The 10,341-nt window shown below is 39.8% G+C and overlaps 1 pseudogene; it reads right to left on the bottom strand.

Annotated features, from left to right (window-relative positions):
- Window positions 1-7,881: 7,881 nt before the first annotated feature.
- Window positions 7,882-7,999, bottom strand: LOC129888093 (5S ribosomal RNA; annotated as a pseudogene).
- Between the last annotated feature and the right edge of the window lie 2,342 nt (window positions 8,000-10,341).

The following is a 10,341-nucleotide window of genomic DNA, read 5'->3' as shown; positions in this document are numbered from 1 at the left end:
CCTTAGTGTCTGCTGGAAGTTGGGTAAAAGGTTTGAAAAGTTCGGCGTTCGAAATAAATGAATTTGGAATCGCTATAGTTAAGTTGTTGTCGAAATAAGGTGTTGTGCGAGTGGGGCTGCTGCTGGTTGTGTTGTGGCGTGTTGCAGGGTCTAAAAGTTATCTAAATGAGGTGTGGGATCTTCTGGTTGCAGCCACATGACCCTCCGCTTTGCAATTAAAGAATTCGCGGAAGAAAGATTAAAAACTCTAGTTTTGGTATCTTAGTTTCGAGTGAATTGTTGGGGGTTTATATTGTGTAATTTTGGTCGTAATATGTATATGTATGGGCTTCTGGTTGCATTGTTGGTTGTATGCAGGTGATAAGAACATGGTTGGGAATTCGGATAGGGCACATTATAGAGGAGGTGCTGCCCGATTTTCGTTAACATCCTAACTAGTTAAGGAACTAGCCGAAAAGGCGAGGGAAGGGATGAATGTTATGAATACTCGTGGGTAGTCTAAGTTGCTGAAAAGTCCAAGGTTGTTAATACTTACATTACTTCCATGTTAAATAGGTTTTGAGGACAACGATGTGGACGTGATTAAGAGAAGTCCATACAAGGTATGTGAAGCTTTCCTTTGGCGTGTTTTTGGAATAGATATGTAGAACTATTCTTCTTTTCTTTTGGCATGTCTTAGATATAAGTTATGAATGATATGTATACGATATTTGGGATTCAATCCATTCTTAAAGCCCTGAGTATGAGTCAAGACTCTTGTTTACTTCTTGGTATTAGAACTTCTGCAATAGCTGAGTCATTGCCTTTTTGTCTTCTATGTGATGAAAACTAGTACATGTAAAGCCTATTTCTTCTTTCCTTTGGAATGGATTAACTTTAAGTGAAATGGTATATGATATAGTTTTAGAGGTAATTCCATTTATGAGCTCTAATTATAACTCGTGACTTGTAGTCACTCCTGAACATTAAGAGTCTGAAAGTAGTCAAACTATTATTCTCGAGTCTGCTATTTAATGAATAGAAAGTAGAGGTACCAGCTCTTCTTTTTAGAGGCTCTGAAATGATAAATGCCGTTGATTGCATGAGTTGAGTCTTTGACTAGATAAATGTGTTTCTGATTGCATAGACTATATTTCTGATTGCATGAATTATGTGGCATTATTTTGATGCATGTTTGTGATCCCTGAAGCCCCAACTGATATAAGCCCTAATGACATCTAAAGGGATACCTCGGATAATTACTCCCCCAGTCTTCAGGTGACGGTTCACTTGACTGTTTCATCGAGTCTTAGATAATGACTTAGTTGCATATGGTTTTTCACTACTCTACTCGTGCATACTGTAACCCATCCTTCCTCGAGTCCCACGATGGTCCGAGATATGTTATCATGCACAGTGTTACTGCTTCTTTCACCGCGTCATGGGCCGGATGTATATAATTCCACATACGAGGAGATGATGCCGTACGTGAGGTGTGATATATGTTATATGTTATGACGATACGATTATTCACCGAGTCCCGGGCCGGCTGTAATATGATAGTATATGTGGTGAAATAAGGAAGGAACATCGAGTCCCTCCTTAGAGGGCCGAGTACATATGTATATTATGATGGTACGCTATAGACGTACACCACTCTATTCACCGAGTCCCTCACTAAAGGGCCGGATACTTTATGTAGGCATGCATATGAGATTAAAGCAATACATTGTGACCCTGAACCCCGTAGTAAACCGGGTATAATACGATGATATACATGATAAGATAATACCGTATACGATGGTATGATACCGTATACGATGATATGATGAAATGAAATGCATTATGACACGATGATATGTGATTATGAAGTAAGGTTAATGACACTGAGTTCATTAGAGGGCTGGGCACAGTATATTATGGTGTATAGGATCACGTGTCCTAAGGTGCAAGTACAGTAATTTGTTAATTGTTATACTTATCCCCTGCATCCCTATTTCAGTTATGATCTCAGTTAGGATATGTTATGCTTTACATACTCAGTACATATATCGTACTGACCCCCCTTTTATCGAGGGGCTGCATTTCATGCCCGCAGGTACAGATGTTTATTCTGGAGATCCATCAGCATAGGAGTTCCTCTCAGCTGTGTTGGAAGAGCTTCACTATTCTGGAGCCTAAATTTTCATACTGGTTACTTAATGTATACATTTGTACATTCAGGGGTACGGCGGGGGTCTTGTCCCGCCATATGTTGTTGTTACTATTCTTAGAGGTCTGTAGACATATGTATATGTGGGTTGTTTGTGAGTTAGTTTCGATGTTGCCTATTCGATATGTTGTGAATGTTTTTGTTATAGCAGCCTTGTCGGCTCGCGCGCTCTTTCATGATATGATATAAATAAAAGAGGCTACATGTACATGAAAAAGTTTTAAACTATTAGGGTTTTTGTATATAGTATCACATCACACACGGTTCAACTTAAGGGTAACTGATATATACGCATGAGGGGGTCCAGGTCAGACCCCAGTCGCGGCCCATGGGGTTGGGTCGTGACAAAAGTGGTATCAGAGCAGTTCGTCCTTGGAATGTCTACAGACCATGTCTAGTAGAGTCTTGTTTATTGGTGTGTTGTGCACCACATCTATAGACAGGAGGCTACAGGATATTTAGGATGTTACTTTCTTTCATATCTAAAATCGTGCGATAGAGCCGAGCTATAGGAAATGAAATTCCTCATACTAACCTGCGATTTTAGCAGGAAGACAACACCAATAGAAGAAAGTAAGTGACAATATTGGATGTTACGAAGCACGTAGGTAAGCAAAGGCATGAAAGCCCTATGTCAGGTAAGGTATTGAAATGTGATTGACAGATACAATTGAAAAGTGAAAGGAAAGGTAAACAGGAAAGTATAACAAGTGCAGCTCGAGTGGACATAACAGGTAAGTTCATTTCCATACTGTTAATTATGGGCGCCCTGTGCGGCTGCGATATAAGATGATATGACTATATATGTGTGCCCTGTGTGGCTGCGATATAATACGATAGGAATATATATGAGGTTGGCCCTGTGATGCATTGTTGGCATTTTCTGCGTGCAGGTGTTGAGATAGTAAGAGCGGGGTCAAATAATTATTCGATAAAAGAAAGTCAGTAATAACAATGTGATTGCCATATTTAGGATCTATTCAGGAAAAGTGTAAGATGGTTCGAGGCAGAACTATTCAGATATAATCGGTATTAAGGACAAGAGCCATACTGGAGCCTTGACCTCGACTAAGGAGGCAAGCCACTAGTATAGCAATGCTAAGGAATTTTCGGGACTGCTCTATGTCCGTTTCTGTCACGACCCAGCCCCGTAGGCCGTGATTGGAGTCCAGCCTGGACCCCCGTATGCATATAAATCAGGTGTAGTCACACCGGTTTATAAATAATAGAATCATGTACAGGAGAATCCCAATGGGTCATAGCATTTTATGTACATGTAGCCTCTTTTATTTGTGTCATAACACGAAAGGGCACACAAGCCAACACAGCTGCCATAACACATACCTGTAATACATCATGTAGACCCAGCTAAACACAACTTACACATACAACCCACATATATGTCTACAGACCTCTAAGAGTAGTGATGATATCATATGGCGGGACAAGGCCCCCACCATACCTTTGAATAAATAAATATATACATCAGAGGTTTGGTACCAAAACTCAGCTCCGAATCAATGGAGCTTCTTTTAACTTGCTGGGTGGAATCCTGAGCTAGTGGACTCCCAAACCTGTGTCTGCACCTGCAGGCATGAAACGCAGCCCCCCGAAGAAAGGGGGGTCAGTACGATACATGTACTGAGTATATAAAGCATACAACATCATAATTATGACAACACTGAAATAGGGATGCAGGATACAAATATAACAGTTAATAAAGCACTATACCTGCGTCTTACAAAAAAGAGTCATGTCTACCCTCATCAACCCTATACCCGGCTCGCTAGGGGCTCGATGGTACAAAAACATCATCTATCATGATAGGCATATATATGGTTTTAGCACTGTGGAACGTACAGTCCGATCCATGTATAATCGCAAGTACCTGCCGAGGAACGATGACCCGATCCATATATCATGTTATAATAATGATAATGCCAAGGTGTGATGGCCCAATCCGTATATCATGATAATGCCGAGGAACGACGGCCCGATCCATGTCTCATATAACAGTGCTGAGGTACGACGGCCCAATCTGTATATCGTATAACAATGCCGAGGTACGACGGCCCGATCCATATAATGCATAATAATGCCGAGGTACGACGGCCCGATCCGTATAATGCATAATCTGTCGTGGAACGTATGACCCGATCCTTACATAGCAAAATGTGTCGAGGTACGTTCGACCCAATCCATATATATATCATAATGCATATACATGTATGCAAAACTCTATAACATATCAAACATCCCTTAGATATCACCATACAGCATGTTCAAGAGCCCCTAGGTATAGGAGCTTACACATTCCAATATTATTCAACCTATAGAAGGCTTAAGGGTCGTAGTTCAACTACTTCAAGACCCTTAGCATTTAGGAGTGAACTAGAGTAACGAGTTATACTTACAACTTACAACTGGAACTACCTCTATACTCAAATCGTATCTCAATTTACTTATATTTAAGACATCCCAAAGGGAAGAAGAGACAGGCTTTACACATACTACCTTTCATTATATAAAAGCCCTAAAAGGCAACAACTCAACTATTACAGGAGTTCTATCATCACGGGGTGAATGAAACTCATAGTTCATGCTTGGAATTTATGAATGGAATTACCCTAAGCTCATATGCATGTCATTCATTACTTACGTCTAACACATGCAAACATAAGAGAAGAATAGCTTTACATGTACTACCTTTTTATCAATTCAGTAGGTAGTGGACAAAACTCTTAACTCATACTCAGAGTTTTAGAATGGAACAGTTATCAATTTCATATACATAATTCTTACTTCTAAGACATGCCAAAAAGAATAAAGGGTAGCTTCACATACTTATGCCAAAAACATGCCAAAAGAAAGCTTCACATACCTCTGGTCGACTGCTTTTAGCCCGGCATGTCTCGTCGTCCTCTGAACCTATTTAACACGAAATTAATACAAATATCAACTACTCTTAACTTTCCAGCATCTTGGATTACGCCTTAATGTTAATGGAATCTATTTCCTTAGTCGTTTCATCGACTAGTCCTTTAGTTTGTTAAGGCGTTAACGAAAATTGGGCAGCACCTCCCCTATAATGTGCCCTATCAGAATTTCCAATTAGGTCCCTAAGACCTACAGCCAACCAACAACAACAACCTGCAGCAATTCATACCAACAATATACAACATACACTCCAAACGACTTATTCAAAAATACGATATCTCAATAGGGCGTCTAGCCTTTATTTTATAACGCCTATAATTATACGCAACGAGGGGTCATGTGGCTTCGAACAGCAGCACCCTAACCCACATTAGGACATATTCAGGCCCTGCAACAACAAGTCACACCCCTGCAGAGCAACTCACAAGAACAACACTTTGTTTCGACAACAATTCAACTATAACGACTACAAATTAGTTTATTCCGAACGCCAAGTATTTCTAAGCCATTTTCATATTTACAGCCACCAATAGGGCATGTAACATGCTCCATCAGAACACATAAAGCTCAAATTTAAATAAGAAACCTTACCTTACGTTAAACTTGTCAAACTCGCCAAAACTATCCAAAATGTGAAATCTGGACAGCTTACTGTTTTATCTTGTCGCTTCGTTGCAAAGGGGTAATGGAGGGAAATAAGATTTACGTCCTTCATAAAAGTTATAGGCATGTGTCTTAGGGTCGCAAACAATTTCGAATCATCCCTACATCAATTTTTTACAAAAAGATATGACCAAAATACTTACAGCTGTCCGTGTAGAATTTCCAAAACCAAATCTGAGCAGTACCTCCTCTACACTTCATCACCATTTTTCGAGCTGATACAAGTAAAAATGGATTTTGGAGTCTGAATGAAAGTTATATAACCATGAAATACCTTTCCAAAACATATTAAATCACTCGAAACGAATCTGTACACAAGACATTATACCAATATTACTATCCGCTGTCCCTTCCAAAAACGGGTTTGTTAACTAGAGTTTTCTCTTATTTTCTCTTCCAAATTCCAATTGCAAAGCTGGAGTTTTACTTCCATGAAGGTCTTAAAATACATATATACGTATCCACGTACTTAAGGTACACCGTATATAATTAATTCACGGAAGAAAATTGGAAAACTAACCTTTAAACTTCAAGAACCATGGCTGCCTCTCTATTTCTCTCCCTCACGTTTTGTTTCTCTATGTTGGCTGATGTTTTGATGGATAATGAACAGCTTAAGAATCATATACACATATATATACACCTTTTTAGAAGGTGCCACGTGGCAGCCTCCTAGGGTGCCACCTCAACTTATTCGGCCAGTCACATGCTGCCATGTGGCAGTGTGGGTCCCACCTAGGTGTGTCACCTACTTGCTTGTCACCTGCCTGCTTGTCACCTGCTTGCTATGCTTTCATAAGTTCGGAAACTAGTTTTTTCTCCCTTTCGTAGGTTTGTCATCTCACTTTTTTTTAAGAGCCTATGTAATCCGTGCTATGTAGGCTTGGTATGTCCTCCAGTAGCTCAAGTATATAATACTTTTACATTTATAACTTACGTAGTTAAATCGAGTCCTATGACTCGTTACTTGGGCTCCAATTCCTTCCGGATTCTTATGACTCCATCTCTAACCTTCTCTACTATGAGGTATCACATTCTCCCTCCCTTAGAGTCATTTGATAGTGTCGTAGTGTATCCGCGCATGATAACTTTTAAGAAAATTAGTAGCCTTCCCGGGAACTTAAAAAGCTTAAGAAACGTTCTAAGGTACCAAAGTACGGGGTGTAACATCCTTCCCCCCTTTAGAACATTCGTCCCCGAATGTTAACCACAATACTAGTAGTCAGTAACTTTGTTAGTAACATCTTACCTTCTGTCGAGTATAGCCTGGCTATTCCTTATAGTATGTTTCAGTTCTCATAGTAATTCCCTTGTTGTATTTACCCCCTTTGTATGCACCCATTCTATGATGTCATACTTGTTGAAGAACCTTATCAATAATTCTCAACACTAACACAGGTATCATCTTGGCTTCTATCCGCCCATTGCTGGCTTTTAAATTTTGCCAGCTTGTTCCAACATAGGATCTCACTTGAAATTTAAATATTCACGTTAATACATTTTATTGTTGATTGGTTTCATACCACGCTGGTATCTTCCATATCCAGTTCCCCCCTTTTGGGGTGTACCCATGTCACTATTTGTTTGGGTTCTACTTTACATCCTGATTTCAAATTTTCTAATACATATGATTATTTTCCAACACATTTGGTACACTGCACCATATCTATGCCTTCCTTTATATTGTCCATACCTTTGGTTGCCCAGGTACAACAGCTTAACATAATCATGAGGTGCTAATCCAGTCTAATTGTTGGTACTCGAGTCACGTAGCAATTTATTCGAAGCCACTTTCCATTTATTTTGGTCAATAATTAGCTAGGGCTTATAGTCGTTTCCAATTCTCAAATAGGCAGTACTTATATTCCGATGCTCGGTATCCCATGCTTTGTCATAGCCCTAGCCTTATCCCAGTGGGTACCACTTGTCCTTTTAATGAATTCGCAATGCACTAGTTGTTTTGCAAAGCTAAATCCCCTATCTCAAAGGGTGTTATCATCTTTCACGGTGGAGTCACGTATCCACAATGCTTCTTTATATGAACAATGCCATGTAAGGCCAACGCATATATACATGCATATTATCTCATATCACAGCCACACAGGGCTTCCCAGGGGGTCACCCATCCCAATATTACTCTTGCCCAAGCACTCTTAACTTCGGAGTTCTGATGGAATCCGGTGCGTTAGTGCTAGTATGATCGCATCCTACCCCGTGGGGCACGTAACTACCAAAGAGGACGATGACCCAGCAGCTGATTCGGTAGGCCAGGCTGCACCGCCCAAGTTACCCTTATATTCTCATTACATGGACCACATCCTATCCTTAGCCACTTTCTCACTAGGCTCTACTTTTTTTATAACGATCCTCGTTATATTCACATCATTATTGTGGGAACGATCTTTCAAGACATTCTACAGCCCTGTATCTCATTCTCTTTTTATTTCTGGAAAATTTGGACAGAGTTTCCTCTGTATTTCTTACTATCTCAACACCTGCACGCAAAAAAAAAATACCAACAGTGCCTCACAGGGCCAACACGCATAAGGATACATATATACGTATCATATCACGTCATATTGCAGCCTCACAGGGTGCCCAATATCAATAATAGTATATAATGATGGACTTACCTCGTATGTCCAACTCGAACTACGCCTGTTAGACTTTTCGTCTACTTTTCCTTTCAATTTTTCAACTTTACATCTCAATCGTATTTCAATACCTTACCTGGCACACATCGTTTGCATCGTGGCTTACCTGCATGCTTTGTAACTTCCAATATCATCAGTCACTTTCATGGAATTAGTATGTAGAACTATCTTTCTTTTCTTTTGGCATGTCTTAGATGTAAGTTATAAATGATATGTATATGATATGTGGGATTCAATCCATTCATAAAGCCCTGAATATAAGTCGAAACTCTTATTTACTTCTTGATGTTAGAACTCCTGCAATAGCTGAGTTGTTGCCCTTAAGTCTTTTATGTGATGAAAACTAGTACATGTAAAGCCTATTTCTTCTTTCCTTTGGAATGGCTTAATTTTAAGTTAAATGGTATATGATATAGGTTTAGAGGTAATTCCATTTATGAGCTCTGATTGTAACTCGTGACTTGTAGTTACTCCTGAATATTAAGAGTCTGAAAGTAGTCAAACAATTATTCTCAAGACTGCTATACAGTGAATAGTAAGTGGAGATACAAGTTCCTTTCCTTAAAATCTCTGGAATGATTAATGTCACTGATTACATAACTGTGTCTCTGATTGCATAACTGTGTCTTTGATTGCATAAACCATGTTTCTGATTGCATAAGCTATATGGCATTGTCTGGATGCATGTCTGTGATTCTTGAGGCCCTAACTGATGTAAGCCCTAATGACATCTAAAGGGATACCTCGGATAATTACTCCCCCAGTCTTCAGGTGACGGTTCACTTGACTGTTTCATCGAGTCTTAGATAATGACTTAGTTGCATATGGTTTCTCACTACTCTACTCGTGCATACTGTAACCCATCCTTCCTCGAGTCCCACGATGGGTCGGGATATGTTATCGTGCACAGTGTTACTGCTTCTTTCACCGCGTCCCGGGTCGGATGTGTATAGTTCCACGCACGAGGAGACGATGCCGTACTTGAGGTGTGATATATGTTATATGTTATGACGATACGATTATTCACCAAGTCCCGGGCCGGCAGTAATATGATAGTATATGTGGTGAAATAAGGAAGGAACACCGAGTCCCTCCTTAGAGGGCCGGGTACATATGTATATTATGATGGTACGCGATAGACGTACACCACTCCATTCACCGAGTCCCTCACTAAAGGGCCGGATAATTTATGTAGGCATGCATATGAGATTAAAGCAATACATTGTGACCCTGAGCCCCGTAGTGAACCGAGTGTGATACGATGATATACATGATAAGATGATACCGTATACGATGGTGTGATACCGTATACGATGATATGATGAAATGAAATGCATTATGATATGATGATATGTGATTATGAAGAAGTGATTATAACACCGAGTTCACTAGAGGGCCGGGCACAGCATATGATGATGTGTATGATTTACGTGTCCTAAGGTGCAGGTACAGTAATTCATTTAGTTATTACACTTGTCCCCTGCATCCCTATTTCAGTTATGATCTCAGTTACGATGTGTTATGCTTTACATACTCAGTACATATATCGTACTGACCCCCGTCACGACCCAACCACATAGGCCGCAACTGGGTTCCAACCTAGACCCTCTCACGCGTATTTATCAACTACACTTAAGTTGAACTGTGTGTGATGTGATACTATATACAAAAACCCCAATAGTTTAAACCTTTTTCATCATACTATACTTTCAATTCGTAACTGTCTATGTCTCTTTTTGTTTGATACTTATACTTAATTAATCGCATCTATCTTGAGTGCCTCTATTAGAACTTCTGTATTATTCCTTCAACTCATTTCCATTTTTGTTTGGGCGTAAGGAATTCCATATTACCCTTTATTTCCTTGCACTAGCCATCCTTTTCGTCATCATATAA

The sequence above is a fragment of the Solanum dulcamara genome, chromosome 4 (assembly GCF_947179165.1).
Source record: "Solanum dulcamara chromosome 4, daSolDulc1.2, whole genome shotgun sequence".
Lineage (NCBI taxonomy): Eukaryota > Viridiplantae > Streptophyta > Magnoliopsida > Solanales > Solanaceae > Solanum > Solanum dulcamara.
Note: the sequence above shows the minus strand (reverse complement) of the source record. Positions and strands in the feature narration are given on the sequence as shown.